The sequence below is a fragment of the Mauremys mutica genome, chromosome 5 (assembly GCF_020497125.1).
Source record: "Mauremys mutica isolate MM-2020 ecotype Southern chromosome 5, ASM2049712v1, whole genome shotgun sequence".
In the NCBI taxonomy this organism is placed as follows: Eukaryota; Metazoa; Chordata; order Testudines; family Geoemydidae; genus Mauremys; species Mauremys mutica.
The window spans coordinates 67,443,607-67,466,892 of record NC_059076.1 but is presented as its reverse complement, the minus strand read 5'-3'; the positions used below and the strand labels follow the sequence as shown (position 1 = coordinate 67,466,892).

The 23,286-nt window shown below is 42.2% G+C and overlaps 1 protein-coding gene and 1 long non-coding RNA gene across 2 annotated transcripts in view; one reads left to right on the top strand and one right to left on the bottom strand.

Annotated features, from left to right (window-relative positions):
- RAPGEF2 (Rap guanine nucleotide exchange factor 2) overlaps nucleotides 1–23,286 on the bottom strand; it is a 307,928-nt gene that overhangs the window by 162,666 nt on the left and 121,976 nt on the right. The gene's annotated exons all lie outside the window — the stretch shown is intronic.
- Nucleotides 1–23,286, top strand: part of LOC123371691 — an 82,152-nt gene that overhangs the window by 29,331 nt on the left and 29,535 nt on the right. The gene's annotated exons all lie outside the window — the stretch shown is intronic.

Below are 23,286 nucleotides of genomic sequence, written 5' to 3'. Positions count from 1 at the left end.
CTCAGCACACAGTCCCATGAAAGTGGCTTTTCTCATACGAAAGTTCTGTAGCCACTGCTCGTCATCCCAGACTTCCATGACAATGTGATCCCACCACTCAGTGCTTGTTTTCCGAGCCCAAAAGCGGCGTTCAATGGTGCTGAGCATTTCCGTGAATGCCACAAGCACTGTAGTGTCACACGCGGCAGGCGACTCGATATCATCGTCGGACTCCTCACTGTCACTTTGGAGCTGAAGGAATAGCTCAACTGCCAAACGTGTGGTGCTGACGACACTCATCATCACAGTCCTCAGCAGCTCGGGCTCCATTTCCAACAGAAATCGCGATTCACAGACAGAGAGTAAAACAGAAAGAGACTCACAATGGCGCCAAACGTGGCCGGAAAGACTGTGAATGCTGGGATGTGAAGCGATGCACCACGAGGCGTTGGCACAGGAAGCGGAATGAGCCACACGCTTCCTTCCCCTTCCCACAATACTCAGCGCCAAAATGGGACGAGGTGCTCTGTGGGATAGCTGCCCACAATGCACCTCTCAATACAGCGCTGGTAGTTGTCAGTGTGGCTACACTCCAGCGCTGGCCCTACACAGCTGCATGACCAGCGCTGTAACTCCCAGCGCTGCAACTTGTAAGTGTAGCCAAGACCTCAGTTATCCTGACCCAGCTTATATCTCAGCTGGCCTTCCCTCCTCTACAACACAACCACCCCTTCATTGCCCTCAGAACCTCCAAGAAACAAGTCTGTAAGTGACACCTACATGGGGATTAAACTAGTTTCTAAAGATTCACAGGGAATAACCACATTAGAACAGCAACTAGTTTGTGCCATCTTAATCGGTGTAGGCTAGGCTGTGACCATTCATTCTTTGCTTCTTCAGCTTTCACCACTCCTACTGCTTGTTACCCAGATACTTGAATCCAGTCAATATATGTACATAACATTTTCATCAAAAAAACAAAATTACTGGGGTACACTTTTAAGGATGTAGAATTAATCATTCTATAGCACTTCCTACTTCATTCTTTTAATTACAAGCCTCAAGTTTTTAGCAACAATTAGCTTGTTCAAACTTCAAGCAAGCCTAGCCCACGTATCTTTTAACAAAAGGTGACAGCATAGTTATTAAAATCCAATATTTAAGCTAAGTAAGCTATTTACAGCTAGCTGCACATTTCTCATTTTAAAAAGCAAAGCTGCAAGTACATGTGACAATGTCTTCCAAAAAGATTCCCGCATTTCCACAGTGATGAGCGCTGTAGAAATGCATGTAGTAATTTTTAAGAAAAGAGGATAATGTGAGACAGAAAAAAAGCAACAATCAGAAAAATGGCTAGAAATGACTAGAAGAGCATAGAAATGGCAGAGTATTAACATTCATACTTAGGAAGTAAATTTTCTTTCAGTTCTTCCCTGAACATATAGCCATGATAGAAATAAGTCACTTGCAGACTTAAAAATGGAATTGTTTGCCATGAAGAGACATCAGATACCTGGATGATTAACAAATAGATCACAATCTCATTTCCCTCAATGACCAAGTACAGACTAATTGATTGAGATGGCCATGTGGCCAAAAATAGTTCTTTCTTATTTTCACCAAATGGGCCACACTATTGTGATATGGGAAACTACATGCTACGATAACTTATCCTGGAAGACACATTCCAAATGGGGCAAATTAGAGCATCATCACAGGACATAAGAACAGAAAATAAGATGTGTGTCAATGGCAACATGTCGTGCTTACTGTTCCTTGCATACCAGGAACAAACTGGTGTTTTCTTCCCCAGGCATGTTGTCAAGGATCTCTATTCTCTTTTTTTACTGATACAAATAGGCACTGAGAAATGATGGCAACAGAAGTTTGAATAAAACTGAAAACAAATTAGGAAAAATAAAGAAAGCTTTAATCTGACTGAAAAGCTGAGTTAGAGACAGACTGTAGAGGAATACAGAAACATGAGCATGAAATGAGGAAAAGAAACATGAGCATGAACTGAAAACAGCTGGCATGGTGCAGTAGAGAAAGTTTGCAAGTACTCAAACTGATCTGTGATGGCAGACACAGCAAAATATGAACATAGGACTTGGAATTACTGTTTTAAGATTAAGAACTTCTCAGAAATGGAAGCAGTGGAAGGAAGAGCTCATGTTGCATGTTGAAATGACAATTTCTGAAAAGGAAAAGCTGAAAGTCAAACTAATTATTTGATTGTAAATTAGGATAGGATATTTCAAATAACTTGGGCCCTGAACTGCCCAGAAGCAACACAAATTAAAGTCTCCATGTATGTCTTCACTGCAGAGTACTAACAAGCTCTCTTAGGCCTGGTCTACACTAGGACTTTAATTCGAATTTAGCAGCGTTAATTCGAACTAACCGCTCAACCGTCCACACCAGGAAGCCATTTAATTCGAACTAGAGGGCTCTTTAGTTCGAATTTGGTACTCCACCCCGGCAGGTGGAGTAACGCTAAATTCGACATGGCTAGTTCGAATTAGGCTAGGTGTGGATGGAAATCGAACTTAGTAGCTCCGGGAGCTATCCCACACTGCACCACTCTGTTGACGCTCTGGACAGCAGCCCGAGCTTGGATTCTCTGCCCAGCCACACAGGAAATGACCCGCGAAAATTTGAATTCATTTTCCTGTCTGGGCGGTTTGAATCTGACGTTCTGGTTGCACATCGGGGCGAGCTCCGCAGCACCGGCAGCAATGCAGAGCTCTCCAGCAGAGGAGTTCATGTAATATCTGAATAGAAAGAGGGACCCGGCATAGACTGACCGGGAACTCTTCGATCTGATCGGTGTGGGGGGCGAGTAGTCTGTGCTTTCGGAGCTGCGCTCCAACGAACGGAATGCAAAGACCTACGAGAAGGTCTCCAAAGCCATGATACAGACAGAGGATACAGCCGTCATGCAACGCAGCGCCGCGTGAAAATCAAGGACCCCAGACAAGGCTACCAAAAAATCAAAGCGGCCAACGGACGCTACGGAGCCTGCCACCACTGCCCCACCAGTGACCATGGACTCTGATGATGGGACAGTGTCGACGGACAGTTCCTCGACGATGTTCACGGACGGGGAAGATGAGGAAGGGTTTGTGGAGGACGAGGCAGGCGATAGCGCTTACAACGCTGGTTTCCCCGACAGCCAGGATCTATTCATCACCGTCACGGAGATCCCCTACCAACCCTCCCCGGCCAGGAACCCGGATCCTGAATCAGGGGTAGGAGCAGTCGGTAAGTGCTTTAACCATGTTAACTTTTATTCTTAATATAACAGGAATCTGAAGTGTGTGAAAAGGAGGTCTCTGTATATATGGTGATAGAACAGAAATCCTCCTGGGAGAACTCCACGAAGCTCTCCTGCCGTTAATCGATAAGCCTCCGCAGGAGGTTCCTGGGGAGAGCTGCCTTATTGGGTGCTCCGTGATAGCACACTTTTCCGCGCGAGGCTTTCATGCGGTATTCAGGGAGCACTGCCTCCCAGAGCATGGCTGCATAGGTCCGTGGTTCGTGCTAGATTTCACGCCGCATGCGCTCTCTATCTCCTTCAGTGTCCGTCCTCACGGTGATCTCGCTCGGAGACTCCTGCATCTAAGTAGGGGAAGAAATGTTACGTTACGCCTGGTCCAAAGTATTTTTAATAAATAAACGGACAGACAGCATAGCACAGACTCAGCACGCAGCTGCGTGACGAGCGTAACGGAAAGCCAAAGAATCAAATGGACGCTCATGGAGGGAGGGGGGAACGAGGACGCAAGGTATCCCACAGTTCCTGCTGTCTCCGAAAAGCATTTGCATTCTTGGCTGATCTCCAAATGCTTCTAGGGTCAAACACAGTGTCCGCGGTGGGTCGGGGCATAGCTCGGCAATTTACGCACCCCTCCGACCCCCAGAAGTTAAAGGGAAAACAATCCTCTGTTGACTCTTTTACATGTCACCGTATCTGTACTGAATGCTGCAGATAGACACGATGGTGCAGCACTCAACACCAACATCCTTGCTCCCCCCACGCTATGGATGGCTGATGATGAGGATGCATTTCCATCTTTTTGTACCATCAGCCTATTGGCACATGGGGCAGTGCAAAAGGGCTGGTAACCATGACAACCATACCAACTTGCTTGGGACCGGTCGGTCAAGGCCGCCTGTTGCTAATTTTTCATGGTAGATGGTGCAGTATGGCTGGTAACCGTCCTCATCATTGCAACAGGGGGCTGAGCTCCATCAGCCCCCACCCTTCATTGTAAAGAAAAGATTCAATTGCCCCTGGACTAGCAGAGGGATGAGTGGCTCCCTCCTCCACACCCCTTAATGTCATCTCTGGACTATCATTGCAGCTGGAGGCTTCCTTCCACTCATTTCTCACAAACGACTACCTGTGTCTTATTCATGCATTCTATATTACTTCATCACACAAGTGGGGGGACAATGGTATTGGAACCCAGGAAGGCTGGGGGAAGAACGGAATGAACAGCTGGGGTTGTTTCAGGAGCACACCCTGTGAATAGCGTTCAGCTCAAAATTTATGCAGGATTGGACAGAGAGCAGCTGTGGTCTCTGGTTGTATGATACAGTGGTTCTCTAGTACACTTGCCCATAATCTAGGCAGGACTGATTCTATTTTTAGATACCCAAAAAGGAGGGATTGACTCGGGGAGTCATTCCCAAATTTTGCTTTTGCGCCCCTGGCTGATCGACCAGGGGCACTTATGACAGCACCAAATGGCGCAGTGCAAAAGGACAGGTAACCATGACCATCTTATTACCGTCTTCTTACCAGTTCATGGTATGGTAGACGGTGCAGTATGCCTGGTAACCATCGCTGCTGTCATGCAAAAGCATAAGCATGCTGCTGTGTAGCGCTGCTGGTCCGCCTCTGTCAGCGGCATCCAGTACACATACGGTGACATACACAAAAGGCAAAATAGGGTCCATTGTTGCCACGCTATGGCGTGTGCCAGGGCATTTCATGGAAAACGTGCTCGAAATGATTGTCTGCCGTTGCTTTCCCGGAGGAAGGAATGACTGGCGACATTTACCCAGAATCCACCGCGCAAATGATTTGTGCAACAGCAGGCACAGGGGTCTCAACAAAAAATTCACAGAGACAGCCTAGACTCAGTTAATTGTTCACAAAAAAGTATCATTGCAAGGAATTAACTAACTGTTTCCCATCTCACAGCTTCCACTGTCTCCAGACCTTCCACAGCATCCACCTCGCAGAGGCTGGCGAAGATTAGGCGGCGAAAGAAAAAGACAAGGGACACGATTTTCGATGAATGTGTGGGCTGCTACCTAGCCGAGGCGGACCAGCAGAGGCAGTGGAGGGAGAAAGTCTCTCTGTACCAGCGCTCACACAGCGAATGGGAGGAGAGGTGGCGTGAGGAACACAAGCAGGCGACTCAAGCAATGCTTGTACTACTGAGGGAGCAAACGGACATGCTCCGGCGACTTGTGTATGTTCTGCAGGACCGCTGCAGGACAGAGCCCCCGGCAGTATCTCTGCAACCGCCCTCCCCCGCCACAAAGTCACATACCCCCCTCACCCCAAATAACCAGGAGGATGCCCGCCCTGGGCCGTGAATACTGTCACTGCACCCCAGCAGAGTGCTCAAGTAACCAAAAGCTCTCATACCCTACGTTTGCATAAGTCCTTCCCTTCCGGACTCAAACAAGTCCCAATCCCAGTCCCATCCCATAACTGTGTACTTAAGTAATAAAAATACTTTGCTGTTAAGTACTGTTTCCGTCATGTTTCTTCACTGAAGACTGTGTTTGAATGGGGTGCGTGGGGAAGTGCGTTGCTAATTGCATAGGACAGGCACCTTTCGCAGGGTACAGACACGGGGGCCGGATCAGCAGCGGGTAACACACACAGTGCAGTCAGCAGGCACCGTGGTCGGTATGGGAGGTGGTTTCCAGGTTCTGTGTGGGCGGTGGGGATGTGACTTTTTAGCGGGGGAGGGCGGGTACAGATCTTATACAGCGGTCCTTGTCGTGGACCGCTGAGTCACGCAGCAGAGGAATCTGTATCCGTCCTCCTCCGCCACAAGGCCACATAGCCCCCCGCACACAGAATCCCAAAAAGGAGGGATGGCAGGCTCCGTTGAAACAAGCAGTCCGGCAACGCGGACCGCTGTAGGAGCAGGAGCCTGTCATTCCTTGAGTTTAGAGGTGGTCTTTACATCAGCGCACACCCTACCCACCGCAGTCTGCGTTCCAGTTTCGACCCTTTAACGAAAAGTCATGAATAAAGAAACCTCTCCTCAGTAACAGTGTGACACGTGTCTTGGAAGTGGAGGAAACGGGGAGAACGGGGTATTTAACCGAAGAGGAGAGTCAACAGTAACTGGGTAAAGAAACAGGGGCAGGTTCAGCTTCTCTGTAAAGAAACTGAGCAGTCACAGGTCATGCTGCTCGCTGCTCGCTGGTATTTGAAGAGTTCCTTGTCGCTGTCCCAGGCGCCTGTATAGGGCTTCATGAGCAAGTGCATTAGCGGGCAGGCTGGGTCACCGAGGATCACTATAGGCAAATGCACATCCACAACAGTTATTTCGTGGTACGGGAAGAAACTACCTTCCAGCAGGCGTCTGAGCAGCCCACAGTTCCTGAGAACACACGCATCAGGAACCTTGCCCGGCCATACGACGTTCATGTTGGTAAAAAGGCCCCTATGGTCCCCCAGTGCTTGCAGAACCATTGAAAAGTAGCCTAATTTCTCAGCAGCTGAATGTGGAAGAGGTGGACGATAAAGTGCGAGGAGGAGAAAACGGCGAGGATCGCAGCAGGCTCCATGCTTGCAGTGCTGTGGCGTCCACGCTGTCACTGACCAGAAAAGTGCACGAACAGATTGCCCGCAGGCGCTTTCAGGGAGGGAGGGAGTGAGGGCGTGATTGACGGTTCAATGACGACAGTTACCCAAAACCACCCTCGACACATTTTTTCCCCCAGCAGGCATTGGGGGCTCTACCCAGCATTCCAATGGGCAGCGGGGACTGCGGGAACTGTGGGATAGCTTCCCACAGTGCACCGCTTCGAAAGTCGACGCCGGCCCCGTTAATGTGGACTCAGAAGTTCGAATTAGTGTATTTAGTATGGATACACAAATTCGACTTCATAAGGTCGAATCCACAAATTCGAATTAAGTAGATTTGAAATAGTCCTGTAGTGTAGACAAGGCCTTATGGTGATCTCCATTTAGAAGAAAAACTTTACTGTTACCAGTATGCACAAGGTTGTAGTATGTCAACACTGGGGGACTGTTTTTTTATCTTGGATTGTGCATACTTACAGCCTATAGCCTAAGTATGCACAAAACAAGGGGTAGTCTGTGTGTACATTATAACACATATAAAGAAAACTATGCTTGGATTTATTTGAATTTTAAGGAAAGTCTTCCATGTCACTCTTTCTGCAACCACCAACCTCACTTCCTATAATAAATGTTACGTAGCCAATGAGTAAATAAACTGTTATTGGTGACTTGTGCAATCTGCACCCTAAACTTATCTAAAGCTGGACTGCACTAGACTTGATACTATTTCAGAGCTATATTTTTGGTACTGCTCCAGATTATCTTCTTTGTGATGGTTTGTGGCACCACTTAAGAATACTGAATTACCAAGCAAAAGAAAGCCATAAAGGGATTGATGCATAAATAGGTCAAAGTTTCATGAACAATAACTCTGAGACATGGCAAATTTTGCCATATAATCAACATTTGGGACATCTGATTTTCTCTTTACTTTCTCTCCTGCCCACCCATTTCCCCTACGCCGATCACTCCTTCCTCCCTTCCAACATTGCCTCTATGACGTTTAACAGAATCTAAACTGATTTTTTCTTTAATTACAATTGCTGATTTTGGATGTGGGTGAGACATTATGGCAGAAGTAAGTGGTGGGTAGGGCTGCTGGTCAAGGAACCTGCTGGTCAGAGTTATGGAGGGAAGTTCTTGGCTGTTGGGTGGGATAGGATTGCCAGCGGGATACCTCCCCTTCACCCCAAATTCCCACCAGCACAGTAGCGTGCTCCTGCGTAGCTCTAGTTCAAGAGGCTATAGAGCCAGCTTCACAGCCTTTTGAAATGGTGCTTCCCTTGCAGCATAGCACTGTGTAGGTGAGAAGATGCACTTGAATTGTGTTGGAGAAGTGATGAGGTCTGGACAGCCAGAAAGCAGCAGAAGGGAGGAAGGGCAGGGAAAGGAACAGAGCATCTCCATCCCTCTTTTACTCTCGCTCCCTGTTGGGTCTTAACATGAATCATTTCTCAACATGTGGGGTGCAAACAAGTGGGCAGCCTTCTCATTACCCACTTCTGGAGTCACGTTCTACAGTTTGAATGTACTGCTCACTAGACCATGTATACTCTAGGAACTCTGCAATCACAGTCGCCCACCTCCAGCCCACCACACTCCACACTTGCCTTAGGAAATCCACATCCACAAATTGTGGGCTGCCTAGAATAACAGTAATAGTAATAGTAATAAAATAATAAATAATAAATAATAATAATAATAAACTTAGGAATTCTGCATGGTGCAACAGCTCTTCTGGATTTCTTATGGCATGCATGGAAGTTATGCATGATGCAAGAAGCTCACATCTGGCTACTGCAGACTTAATTGCACCATAATTGCACCCTATGAATCTATGAAAATAGATAATTGCACCCTATAAATCTAAGAAAACAGCCAAAGCAATCGGGTCTCACCAATACAAACAGTTTAAAAGAGATCTGGAGTATTTAGACCAAGCCATTTTTGAGTTACGACCAGACAACAGATTAACAACAAAATTTTGCCTACCATCTCTCCCAAACATACCTTCTAGTCTCCAGAAAAAATAAAAATTATATATCTAAATCTAACTTGGCATAAAATCCAGGGTCAGCGCCAGCTTTTTTACCAGCCCCCGTGGCTTGCCGCCCCAGGCACGCATACCTAACTGCCACTTCGGCGTACCTGACTGCCACGTTCGCAGGGACCGGAAGGGCGCCCCCCACGGCTTGCCGCCCAGGGCACACACTTGCTGCGCTGGTGCCTGGAGCCGCCACTGATAAAATCTTATTTGTAAAATCTCTTGTAGATTGGTTTCTTTTTGACAAAAAGGAGTGCATGGGAGAAGAGGATCAAAACCGATCCTATAGCATGTGGAGGACGTGCATCTCTCCCTTAAAAGCTCTTGCTGCACGATTATAAGTTACACAACAACTATATTCAATAATATTACAGGGAATGTTTTACAGGCATTTAGGGAATAATAAGCTTTTGGGAATACTAAAAGCTATTGTTTGTGGTTAGATACAGTCTTTGAAGTAACAGATTATTATTGCAGAAACTCTAATATTACAGTATTATGTTCTCGACAGAAGTACAGTATTGTACAGACACAGGTTTGAAAGCAGCACTAAAATGGGCACAACAAGACAATGCATTTGTAAGTTAAACTCTCCGACACAGAGGTGTGTGCGTTAATAGCAATATACTCAACACCCACTTCTGCAATATACTGAGCACTCACAATTGAACCGACAAGAGGTGCTCAGCACCTTGCAGGAGCAGGCCCAAAGCAAGGAAAAAGCTTTTAACAATGCTATTTGGAAATGAAGCTTTTCAGTAATTCACCTACAGCAGAAAAAAGCAGCTTATTCAGACCACAAACCAGCCAAGAATCCTCTAGTTCCCCAAACCAATTCTCATCAGATGTTACTTAGATTACACAAGTAGGTGATATAACAAGGTCCAGGTGAAAACAGAATATTTATTTTTTTTTTTTTTTTAAACACACACTAAACCAGGCATATTTTCTTATGGACCGTCTAATTCCTATCTCATTCGCACTAGTTTTATATTGATTTCAGCTGAGGTATTCCCGAGTTACGCAGCTGAAATACAGTAATAAGGCACAGAACAATGAAGCAAATGCTGAAACACACAATCTGTACCAGTAGTTGTTCTTTGCATTAAAAGATTGATTAGACTAAGTCATCTAGATAAGGACGACCATGAGAATTTGCAACTACTAAAAGAAATTCTGCAAATACTATTATCCTCTAATGTAGGTGCACAATCAAGCTGCCATGTATTTTGTATTACGTTTAACCCTACTTCTGCGGCAAGACACCTTGCATTCTGCAGCACTTTTGTGCATAAGACTGGAGATTCTGCAGCAGCTTCAGGTACATTTTAAAAATTAGGTTAATGAAAATATGAAAATGAATATAATCACTATAGTATATCCTTATTTAATGTGATACTAAATCCAGTTTATTTTATGCTACTACTTCCTTTTTAATTTTAAACATAATATAGAATTTTGTATTGTAAAAGCTTATTTGCATTTAGGAAGTTATTAGGAGGAAGCTGGAGATTTTGGCAGTTGGGTAAGACATGTTGGGCTTCTGGTAACCCAATAGGCAGTTTGAGATTTTAGGATAAGCACATTAGCTAATGGTTAAATTATCAGCACTGAAATAGTTAACAGCATCACTGATACCTGCATCACTAATTAGCACCTCACTGAGATAAATAGGGCAGTTCAGACTTCTCAGAGCTATTGTTCCATGACCCATTGGGCAGATAGTACTTCACCAGTTTACACTGTTCATATTTGGTAGGTTCTCTTTGCAACCACAATGGCTACATTTTTTTTAAAACGAGAGTTTAGATGCGAATGTAAAATTCTGGAGCATGGGTAGCTTCAGTGGCTTTCACAGCCACAGATTGAGTATATGGGGTGTTAAGTGTAGTGCTTGCCCAGTCAGTTCACAGTTAGGGGAGCCATTACAGTTTCTGCAGAAAAACCACTCTGGCCAGGTGATCAGAGCAAATTGCAAGGAAGAACATTTACAGGCCCTTTTTTGCCTGGGTCTCTGTAAGGACCCATTAATCTGGAGTTAGCTGAGGCAGAATGGACACTGGTGGCCTTTCCAAAAGTATCCACTACAGTAGTGGTGGGCAAACTTTTTGGCCCAAGGACCACGTCTAGGTGGGGAAATTGCATGCAGGGCCATGAATGCAGTGCTGGGGCAGGGGCTTAGGCTGCGGTGTGCAGGAAGGGTCTCAGGGCAAGGGGTTGGGATGTAGAGTGTGGAAGGGGGCTCAGGACAGGGGGTTGGGGTGCAGGAGGGGTGCGACAGGGGCTCAGGGCAGGAGTGTGGGGTGCAGGAAGGTTCAGGGTGTGGGCTCCGGCCTGGCTTACTGGGGTGGAAGCGGCTGGCACCATGTCCCTACGGCCCCTGGGGGTGGGGGGTCAGAAGGCTCCATGCGCTGCCCTCGCCAGCGGGTACCTCCCTAGAAGCTTCCATTGGCTGCGGTTCCCCGTTCCCAGGTGCCGCAGTGACATGGTGCTGACCACTTCCAGGAACGAAGCAGGGCAGGGAGCCTGCCTTAGCACCGCAGCACCACGGGGGTGGCAATCCCACAGGCCGGATCCGGCCCGCAGTTTGCCCACCCCTGCACTACAGGGAGCTTTTTGAGGTAAATTATTTGGAGTCCAGTAATAGGTTAACCTTTCAGTCAATCTGATGTTAGAAAGTCCACTGACCTCAATTAATATATTGCAACAAGAAGATATAGTCCTTCAGATTGTGACATTTCTTAAAGACAAAAGATGAGACTAATATTACAGAAAGGAACAAGTGTTTGACATATGCTGTTTTTGTTTTTGTTTTAAAAAACACACACTTCTCACTTGCTCCATGTAACATGAATTCCAAGCAGTGGAATTGTTTGATACACCACCAGCTGGAAATGACAGCTGCATGTTTGTTTTAAGAAGAGGGCTCCAGATTCTTCTGTATTTGTGGAACTTCCAACAACTACCACAGCGGACAGTTTTTACCAATACGGATAATTGAAAGTCCACAGAGGCATTCTGCTGGTGGAACAGTGTCAATAAAGGGGCGGGTCTGTCATTCTGTGAGCCGGTTAATTTTGACCAACAGGAAGTTAGGGTTTTATTGATAAGAGTCAAAATCAAATGTGGATGCAAACAAGGATGTACCAAAATATGGCAAGTTTTGCCAACAAAATTTTGGTGCATAGAGCGGCCCTAACAGTCGGAGAAGAATGGGTATGGACCTGGGAAGCAAATAACCCCCAACTCGGAAATATCCAGCTAATATTTTAGAATCATAGAATATCAGGGTTGGAAGGGACCTCAGGAGATCATCTAGTCCAAACCCCTGCTCAAAGCAGGACAAATCCCCACACAATTTTTTTGTTTTGGTTTGGTTTTTTTGCGCGCTTATCCCGTGATAAGCAAACTGCCTCCTATATGCTCAAATGCAAAAGGTGCAAGCTGACAAAAGCACCAGCTTCCCATTACAACTTCTTCAACACAGACTATGTATTGATAAAAATCTGCAGCATTCTGAATGCAGTGTTGGAACAGTGTAAAATTGAGTTTAACATAAAAACATAAAACTGGTATTATGCTGATTTAATTCATGCTTTATATTCAATACGGTGAGATTTTATCTTAAATTAAGCTATTGTGGAATTTCCATTCTATTGTATCACAACACTGCAAACACCAGGGGACTTGCTGAAACATTTAGATTCACCTTGCCACAGTGTATGCAAGCCTTTAATTTACAGGAATTATGGACTTGTAAAAGGAACTCCAGAGTCAGGGTTCTAACCTGGTTTCCATTAGATGCATGACTATGGTTCCCTCTCCAACTTTCTCAAAGAAGTCCTTTTTACTTGAATATGAGGTCTGTAGCTAGAGGGATTTTTTTTTCTTTTTTTTTTTTTTTCTCCTTCACCTGAAAAACTTGAGATAAATCAGACAGTCATTTCTGAAACATGGAACTCTGAGACATGACTTTGTAAAGTTGTCACGCAAATAACTGTTTGGAAACTAAGTTTCTTTTTATTGAACAGTCCCTGATGACATAAGAAGCACACTTCTAACTGCTGATAAGGTCAGATGCTTTTTTCAGGACTTCTTCACAATACATTTTCTAATATATGAATGCTCTCTCTCAGATACAGAGATTCATAAAATTCAAAGGTATGGTAGAGTTTATAAAGGTCTTCCAACATATAGCTGTACTGGCTGAGCTCATAAGCTCCACTTATCACATTGCTGTGGTTCAAAGAAGTTGTAGACTCTCCCATTGAGCCTGTAGTATTCAGACAGCCAAACTGATCAAGCTGAAAGAGGTTAAAAATTCTGCTGTGAGAGTATCTGATTTTAATATTACATTGTCCTGTGTTTAATTGAAAAATACGTATTTTCTTTACATCACGAGTCACTTGCCCAAGTGATGCAATAGCTACAACTTCCACCTTGTCCCCACAATCTCTGGGACAGATATGGTACCTGAAACTACTTTAACATTTTTCAATTGACTACGTTCAACATAACTGTTAAGATTCAAGGTGGGTTTCTATTTAGCAAAGTACGTCATCATTTCAGGTTTCTAAAAGAGAACCCATACAACATTTTAACTTTTATTATAAACCCAATCAACACACACAGCACTCATGCATGTTTGCCTTGGGCATGCTCACATTAAGGCCAGGGACTACAGACAATGGCTCAATAGTTAATAGTATGAAATAGTTTTAGCACCATCTGTAAAATGATTTGGATTTGTTATTTGGATATGCATGCCTTCAATAGAAATACCCGCCTCACCTAGGTGATAGCCAGGACATTAAATGCTATAGTTTCTGAGCCAGAGTGATTCAAAATTATAACCAAGCTTTGACCTTCAAGGTTCTGGACTGTACAAACTGCTGAATACCCTCAATCCCTGGGAAGTCACTTGAAATTAAGGTACTACTCAGTACCTTGTGGGACCCAACAAATTACGTGTGTTATCTCTAGCAAGACTTTCCTGAACATGGCCTAAAATTTCTTTTTCTCTGTTAAAATAGTGCCATAGGATTTAAATGGCCCACTTAAATATCTGATTCTCCACTCCAGCCACAAATAGCATCAATATAAATATAATCTTTGTAACAATGGATTAAGAGTTAGGACAGTACTGTAGTAGAACTGGAAATAAAATATTTAGGACCCAATCTTGCAAACACTTAAGCACGTTTAACTTTATGCATGTGAGTTTTCCCACTGGTTTAACTGCGATAATGTGTGTGTAAAGTTAAGCACATTCATAAATGCCTGCATGATCATATCCTTAGTCTGATGGAAATCAAATCAGCAGAGAGCTTTCATGTATTCACGCCCTGGATTGTAAACTTGAGAATCTCTACCCTGAAGGGGAGGGAGAAGGCTTAAAGAGATTTACTTTCTCTTCAAGTTTCATAACCCAGGCTCCATAAGGACCATCAACTAAATAGTATACCTATAACTTCCAGAAGACACTGAGAGAATCAGTCTCAACTTTAAGAGGTGGTCTTGCATTTCCTTACCCATTTCTGACTTGTAAAGATTACAAGAGCAGCAAGAGCCTAGAGAAACGTATCTTCCTTGACTCTGGAAGGAAACGTGGAACCCTCAGGAAATCACTATGGTTCCAACAATCTAAAGGTTTGCCCACACACCAAAACTGTACCTCTTAACCATAGAGTTATAGTTAAAGCAGTACAACTCTACTTTTGTGTGACTGCAGTTATCCCAGTGCTTTACATTGAGAGATTTATTGGTTTAACTACCCCCCCACACACACACACACACCCCCAAACAATGATACCAATAAATACATTGCGTGTAAACCAGGTCTCAGAACAGGTTCAAGGCAACAACTGAAGTTGCTCCTCAGTTATATGGACTGGGATACGTATACCCAGACTCCTCTTTGTTGAGAGATGTTTGAAAAATGAGAAAAGACTACTTGTGTTCCAACATCTATTTTGAATAAGCAGAAAAGATGGGAGAGAATTAGTCCAAGCCATAGGAGAGAAGCTGACATATTGGAAATGAGAAACACCTTTCCAGTGTCAAGTATCAGACATTACGTGATGGAATTAAAGGAGAGCTTATTCTATAAACCCATACTTTGAGGGTGTTAGTTTCTTCAGATTAATCTCTCTTGTGTTTGGGTTTTCCTCACATATATGTAGTTCTGAAGATAACAGCTTTTTCCTTGCCCATCTCATTATAGTCAACATCTGTGTGTAGACAGCTGGCTTTGGGCCCTCCTTTGTTTATGTAAGCAACTACTATCGTATTAGATGTTTCCCTTTAAGTGATTGGTGATGTTGCATTGCAAAAAAACTTCTAAATTTTTCAGTATTTTCCCAAGTACTCAGCTACCATCTTACCTGAGTTGTTTGATCACTATCACGTTATCTGCAATCAGAAGGGGAGTTGTTCACGTTTTTCATCTGCTCTGTCAACTAACTTAAAAATAATAATTGGCCATCAGATATCTGCCACATCACCACACTTGAGCTCCTGATGCTATATGTAAACAGTGTTTAAAGAATAAGGTACATCCCAAACAAAGCAATATGTACTGAAGGTACAACTGATGGTCCATGTGTCAGCTACAACCCTACCTGTCCTACCCCTACCGCAAATACCTGAACATTTTAACTTGATGTATATTAACCAAATAATTATATTACTGTTGTATATTTCTCCTTATCTGTCAACCTTATACCAAATTTAACAAAATAGAAAGATCGCAAACATCAGAAGGCCTGCTCTTAAGTAAAATGGGCAACAAAAAAAGACGTTCCTAGCTATCACTAAACTTGTAATTTTTAAGTGGCATTTTTATTTAAACTGATGTCCACAGTTGTGACTCGCTGATTAAATGAGATGAAAGTTGGCAAAATTTGGCTCGTGGTATCTAAAAATGTAAACACAGGACGTACAAAACACTAGGCCAACACTTCAGGAAATAATTTCTTTGTAGATTTCTGCACACATAACCAATACATCTTTCTCTGAAAGATCTCAACAGTATTCTTCTATCTTTTTTAATCACCAAAAATAGCACCAGTTACTGTAAGAATAGCATAAAACAGATTTTGTAATATAAAAAGTAAGCCTCTACAGAGACAGGTGCTTGTAAAAAAAACAAACAGCTTACATAAGTCTGTTTTTAACAATTAGTGAACAAGCTTTTTCATACCTGTCTATAGACAATGAGCAGCTCCATTTCCCTGCATAAATGATCTAACACTGCATAAGATTGATATTAAAATATTCAGCAATTATATAGCACTTGAGATTACAGATAGAAATTCAGGAAGAAAAAGCAATAGATTCTTTCCTTAACAAAATTCCATGCAAATTTACTGGCAAAACTGTGATGGAAGTGGTATATGATTAAATAATCCTACATACAGATTTTGTGGACACAGTCCTACTACTTAGTAAGTCCTATGCCCTGGCATTATTTGTCTAAAACTACCTGTTATTCCCAGCACTGCTGCAACAATAAAATATGACCGTCTTTAGTCAAACATTTATCGTAAAAAAGAAGGTGCAACCTATAATTCTTGTAGAAGCCTTAATTTCAATTTGACAAAAGGCTCACAAAAGCATGTCTAAAACAATAATGTAAAAAAATCTAGTAGAACTCACTGCACTGCAATGAATTGTCTATACTATTAATTCTTTATTCAATAACATTATTTATGCAGAATCAACTACCAAGTCCTTGAATGTATTTGTCCTAATGGCAGATGTTGGCTAAGAAGCTCCCCATGGCAAATGCCCTCCCAATAAAATATATAAACATGAAATCCTGATTTACTGCAGTGCAGACCTGGCAGGATCCCAGTACAACTTTGCCAAGTGTCTGGCTAGCAGAAGGTATAATACACCTTCAGGAGAGCAAAAAAAGCAATAAACCAGCCGTTCTGCAATGACTCTCTGCATTATGAAATATCCTGTTGGATGACCTTCACAGGAGCCTATAGAAGCACAAGGAGAATGAATATAGATTTCCTGAAGAGGCCTATCTGAAAATCAGTATGCTGATCCTGACAAAAGTTTCAAAACTTAATCCTGAGTATGATGTTTATTTAGAGGGCTTTTAATCAATCATTTGCAAAATGTCTTCTGTGGCCTTGGAAATATAGGGGTTAAGAGGAAATCTGTTACTAACTCTGAAATCAAGGATCTTCACTGAACATTAAGGACAGTAAATTCTGAAATATTTCCAAAGCCTCCATGAAGACACACACAATGTTCGGAAAAAATAAGTTTAGAGTAAGAGTAGAGAAAAGTGTCAAAGAAAACAGGAGGAAATAATTATACTGGGAACCTAAAATATCAAGCATGGAAATTCTGACTTCTCTCAAACATCCCAGACCTTTCCCAAGTATGTAAATGGTGCACAGTATAAGTCTGAACTATTAAATGTTAATTAACAAAGCATTAAATTTGAAATTTAAATTTAAAGAGTAATGTTTATTTAGTATTCAATACCCTGCCCAGGCTAAGAGTCACCACAAACGCTAAGGGCCACCTTATGCCTTGCACGCATCCACCTCCCACTCCATAGCTATGTCAGACTATGCATAGATGGAGGGGCTCCTTCAAGCCCCACTCTCTTGCATATGTTGCCTCTGCCCTATTGACCAATCCTGAAGACACTCAGGCTGGCAAGGAGGGGCGATGGAGGTCCTACTGGCTGCTCTACTGTAGGATCCAAAGAATCACTCAGGGGAGCACATACAAATAAGTTCCCCACACTCATCCCCAAGAACCCTCTAAATCCTGTGCCTCACCTCTCATTGCACAGGATTCATGGATATTACACAGACCTACAGCTACAATGAAATAGCTAGGGTTTTTGTTTTTGTTTTTAAGAACAGCTGCTATGGGTCCTCAGCTACTTTTCAAAATGTTTTAATACACAAGCTCCAAAATATATTAAACTATATTAATTTTGATTCTATGTAAAATCTTTATTTCAATTAGATTTTGCTCATGAGAATTGGAGAGGACAGCAGTTTGGGAGCAAGAACTGTGAATAGATCTTCAAGCATGCTTCCTTCTCCCAAACACCATCCTTCTCCAGGGGTTGCTGGGGTCCGCACACAGATATGAAACATCCAATGATTGCTTCTCTTGGTATTTGTCAACAGGTACATTTTGAGGCTGTCAGCTAGTAGCACTCCATGCAGGGCCGGCTCCAGACCCCAGAGCGCCAAGCGCGCGCTTGGGGCGGCGTCCCGTGGAAGGGCGGCCGGAGGGTCTGCTGGTCCCGCGGCTTCGGTGGAGCATCCGCAGGCATGCCTGCGGGAGGTCCACCGGAGCCGCGGGACCAGCAGACCCTCCGCAGGCACGTCTGCAGGAGGTCCACTGGAGCCGCGGGACCGGCGACCGCCAGAGCGCCCCCCGCAGCGTGCCACCCTGCTTGGGGCGGCACAAATCCTAGAGCCGACCCTGACTCCATGGGCCGTTTAAGTTACTTCATACCTTCCTCTCTGCCATCCCTCTCTCCAGCTAATTAGGGTCTACACATATGCAGGGCATCCACAATTTCATTTCAGTGGACCCAGAGGCTGCATGCAGAAGGAAAAGGGAAGATTTTGGCAGCTGCAAAGACACTATTGTCACATAGTTTGAAAGGGCTAGCGACCTGGCCCTACTTTAAAACAAAACAAAACACGGAGTCCTGTAAAGACCCATTAGTGGGTTTCACTGAGTTGCAGCACCCCAGACTATGTCATTCTGTGATATCACAGCTACAGAACAAGAGCATTTGGATCTAATCTTAGAACACAGAGCTGCCCAATGGGAGCACAGGTAAAAATCCTTTTCTCCCCATATATGATATTGCTTTCAGCTTATTAAAAATTAAAACTACGGTGCATTCATCACAGAAATATCAGTTACCAACAGCTGCCAACCATACTCTAGTATTAGCAATTCCATAGTTATTTCTTACTCCAAATGACCAACTCTACCTTTTTTTTTTTTTTTAAATAAAGAAGATGTAGGCAGGGCTGCCCAGAGGGGGGGGGGGCAATAGGTCAATCTGCCCCAGACCCCAGGCCCTGCAGTGGCCCCCCACGAGAATACAGTATTCTATAGTATTGCAACTTTTTTTATGGAAGGGGCCCCCCGAAATTGCTTTGCCCCAGGCCCCCTGAATCCTCTGGGCGGCCCTGGATGTAGGATGGGGGAAATGAAAGATGGGAGACTGAAGTATAGTTTTGCAGCTAAACATTTCAGTAAGAGATACGGTGTAGCTTAATCAGAAAATCAGCCAACAAATTGTAAGTTCTCTTTTGAACTACCTGAAACAGTGGATCTTCAGTTTATCAAAACAACTTATTCTATCATTTAGAAGTCTTCTCAAGTCACCATTTCTGTAGTAATGTATGTATTTAATTTTTTTAGTCAAATAATGTCCATCACTGAAGACAGATTAAGGGTTTTTTAAATTAAAAATGCACTTGGTAGGAGAACTAATGGAGTATTGTATTAGGAAAAAATAGGAAAAATTCCAAATTATTATATTTAAAATTAGGGAATTTTAATAAGTGTTGATGGAAGAAGATTATTCTTATTTAGAATTAGTTCAAAACATTTAAAAGGTGGAGAACACTCATCTAAGGCATTTCAGTTTTAGGAGGCAACCCTATTGAAACCACTAATCTATAACTAACAATCAAGCTCTGAAATATTTTCTTATTGGCAAGAATTTAAGAAGTATTTATCAAATATATTAGTCTTGGAAATTTTGTATTTGATACACATTCTCAAAAAAGAAGTTGGAGAAGGAAAGAGGCGCTAACAATCATGCAGTGGCTAGGAGGATCCTCTTATCAAAGGTCACAAAGTATCAGAGCAACCTGCGTTTTTTTATCAATCATAAAAAGTTGATGCAATAAATTCATCTATAGTTTAACTCCACTGAAGTCAAACACTAGAGATTAATTTGGCCCAATGTACCCAAGTCAGTGTCACCTCCCCAGCATGCTATTTCAGCCATGTGTGAACTTTGATGATTTTAATCTCTTTAGATGACAACCTGCCATTAAAATTCAAAAGTTTTCTGCCAACATAACTTATTCTGTAACGTATTCAAAGGGGATAAGAGAAGCATGCAAGTTATTTAACTTATTTGAATACACACACATTGGCTCCATACAAGTCTCCTTATAAGAATAAAAACTGCTTCCTAGTAAAACAGAACCTTATTATTAAAACTTTATATTTTAAAGACTCGGCTTTTCAATCTAATCAAAATTAAAATTGTAGGACTACATCCCCCAAATAATTTTTGGTACACCGCTCACTCCCTTCCTCATAACCAAAATCCTATGTAAAAATGTCAAACTGCATAGCCGTATATCATGTATCAACCATGTTCAATGGGAAAAAAAAATTTATAGTTGGGGGTTTTTGTATTTGTATTTTTTAATTCAGAGAAGTTTAAAAAAAAAAAAAGCTTTTATAGTCAGAAAGATCCCTCATTTGCCAAATATGGCTGAGAAGATTTAATCTAACTTGATCATAAAAACGAAATTGTATTTTGGCTGCCAAGGTTAAGCCTGATAAATTAAATGGCAATGTATACAACTATTAAAAATTAGGTTTCAAATAAAAATGCTGACTCTATCTCATCTATGGCAGTGCCAAGTGTTAATATGATGTAGAGGTGAAGAACAAGAATCTTTTTAACAAGTAATTTGACAGAATGCAGTAAGCAGCACACAAAAAAAAATTTAAATCAGACTTTGGGGTAGGAGTGTCTTGTCAAGCAGGTAAGAAAATCAGATATGCGTGTGTGTGTGTGTGTCAGGAAAAACTTCAAACCTGAATTTTTGCCTCAAAGGCTTTTAGCCCTTCTATCATTAACTTCACATCAAATGAAACTAGTAGAGATGTCTGGCAAATGAAGAATAACTGGAGCTGAACTGCCACTTTTAATAACCTAGTTCCCATGTTAAACAAAGAGATGGCCCTAGGGTTTGAGAATTTGTTGTATGCACATACACCCACTGATAGTAAAGTAAATGCAGATGAGCTAAGTCAATTTTAACAACATGCTCTGTTTTTCCCTTTTGGCCATCTAAAAAAATTAAACATTTATATAGGTATTATGAATTCTTACAGCTTATTTATATTAGGGCAAAGATAAAAATGGATAGCATGGTGGTCAGGTTTTTGATGATTTTTTAAATGTGTACCTCATAACTTTAGATGATAAAATTGGTGCCTCTCCCCTCACACACATCCCCCTCCCCCGCCCATGTAGTGCTCTCTCCCCCTTAGGTAAGAAAACAAGGCTTCAGTCCTTTATTTAGAAACATGATATTTACAGTGAATGTATGTTGCTTCTATGGGTAGTTTGTTCCACCTGACAGCAAGTATATTGGTTTTCATCTTCACATGAAGAGAAATAAAGATTTAGCTTCCCAATATTGATACATTAAGTTGTGCCTGGGGGAGGTCATTCATATATACATGAGGGAAAAAAAAGAGGTCAATCAATCATTTATAGCTCAGTCATAATTGCACTACTTCCATAGAGACTTTTTTAAAGTATTTTAGAGCTTGTGACAAACCATCACATTGACAGCACTGAAATCATTGTAACACTGTATTGAACAGGTAGAAATTCATAGACTTTAGAAGTTCAATCTCCATGCCTACGTAAATCCTTGGCCTTTGAGACTACAAAACAAGGGCTACCAGTTGTGAAGTTTTGCAATGTCCACTAGAAAACTGGATTAATGCCCAACTCATTTCATTCAGGTCAAAAATAACTTTTGGTCACTACTGACCTAGAGATAAAAGAGTGTCTCTGTCCCATTACCTAACCCTTGAAACACACAGATACAAGGGCTAGTGAATGCATCTCTTTTACATTTTAATTTTATAATCCTCAATAATACACACATGTGTCTTGCCAGACATATGCTAAGCTTAGGAAGGACACAAAAAAAGAACAAGTTCCCCCCCCCATGAGGTTTACCATACCGAAATAAGATGGAAATTAACTAAACTTACAAGTGTACTGAAAATACCAGAATTTCAGAGCCACTCTCAAGTAGGGATGTAGTGAACATAGGTAGTAGTCAAGGAGAATTTGCCAGATTTCCTTACGGATCCATGTTTGATCTCACAACGTATCAAGATGCTAAACTACAACCTAGCCAGGTGTGTGTATGTGCGCGCGCATTATTTGCATTTGGACTTCAATGATGAAAGCAGTGTAAAATGTTGAAATAATGTAACCTTTTCATTTAGAAATGCTGACATGTCAGAGAGAGAGAGAGAGAGAGTGTGTGTGTGTGTGTGTGTGTGTGTGTGTGTGTGTGTGTGTGTGTGTGTGTGTGTGTGTGTGTGTGTGTGTGTGTGTGTGTGTGTGTGAGAGAGAGAGAGATTTGACAAAATTCCAACAATTTAAAAAAATTATTCCAGTACTGTCTAGATTTTCATAGAGTCCAAGTGTACACAAATTGCTCATGGTAAAACCAAAAACATTTTGCACTTGTGTGTATAGGAAGATATTGCCAATTAGACCAACTGAATGGAGTGAAAAAAAGGGTCAAACGTAAATAAAAAGGACAGACAGAAGATCAAAGTGAAGATAAAATCACATGAAAGGCCTGACAAAGGGAATCAATGCAAGGAATGGGAAAGGCACTTCAAATTAACCCAGATTTCAGGATTTTCCACTTGCATGTTACATTTTCCTCAGAATATACACTCTGAATCCTTATTTAAGTATTACCACCACCATAAATTCTGTGAATAGCAGCATTTATTTCGTTCACAAAAAACCAAAGACAGGGTATCTACGATACCTTCCTGAGATTTAGAGTCTAGATGATTATTATTAAACATACGTACACACAAAAAAGGAATGCAGTCAAACCAGAATGTAACAAAAACTGCCACCATAAGTTTCACTGATAAAACAGTTATGTACAATCAATCATTTAAGATTACGCTGGCTACATAATGATATGAGAGTATGTTAGTTTCTACTGATCTTTCTTTAGATACAATTGTTTAGTTTATCCAGTTTCAACCTTGCAATCATGAAAATTTAGCATATAAATATGCTCACCATTCTTTGTCATGATTGATAATGAAAATACAAAAAAATAATTTGCCTGTGCAAAAACAAAATTAGAGGCTCTGGGCCACGGGATTAGAAGAATTTGCAAGGTTGCATTATTCATACACATTTCAACTCATCCACTCATGAACACTGTACTGCATTGCAGGTTACCTGCTTTACATTAAAATCTGGAAAAAAAATTAGCCCGGGGGGAGGAGGGGCAATTAATGGCACCCGTAGGATGTGTGTTAAGAGATCTCCACTGTATCTGAAATGACATCAATTCACATCCCTGCTAATTATCACCCATGC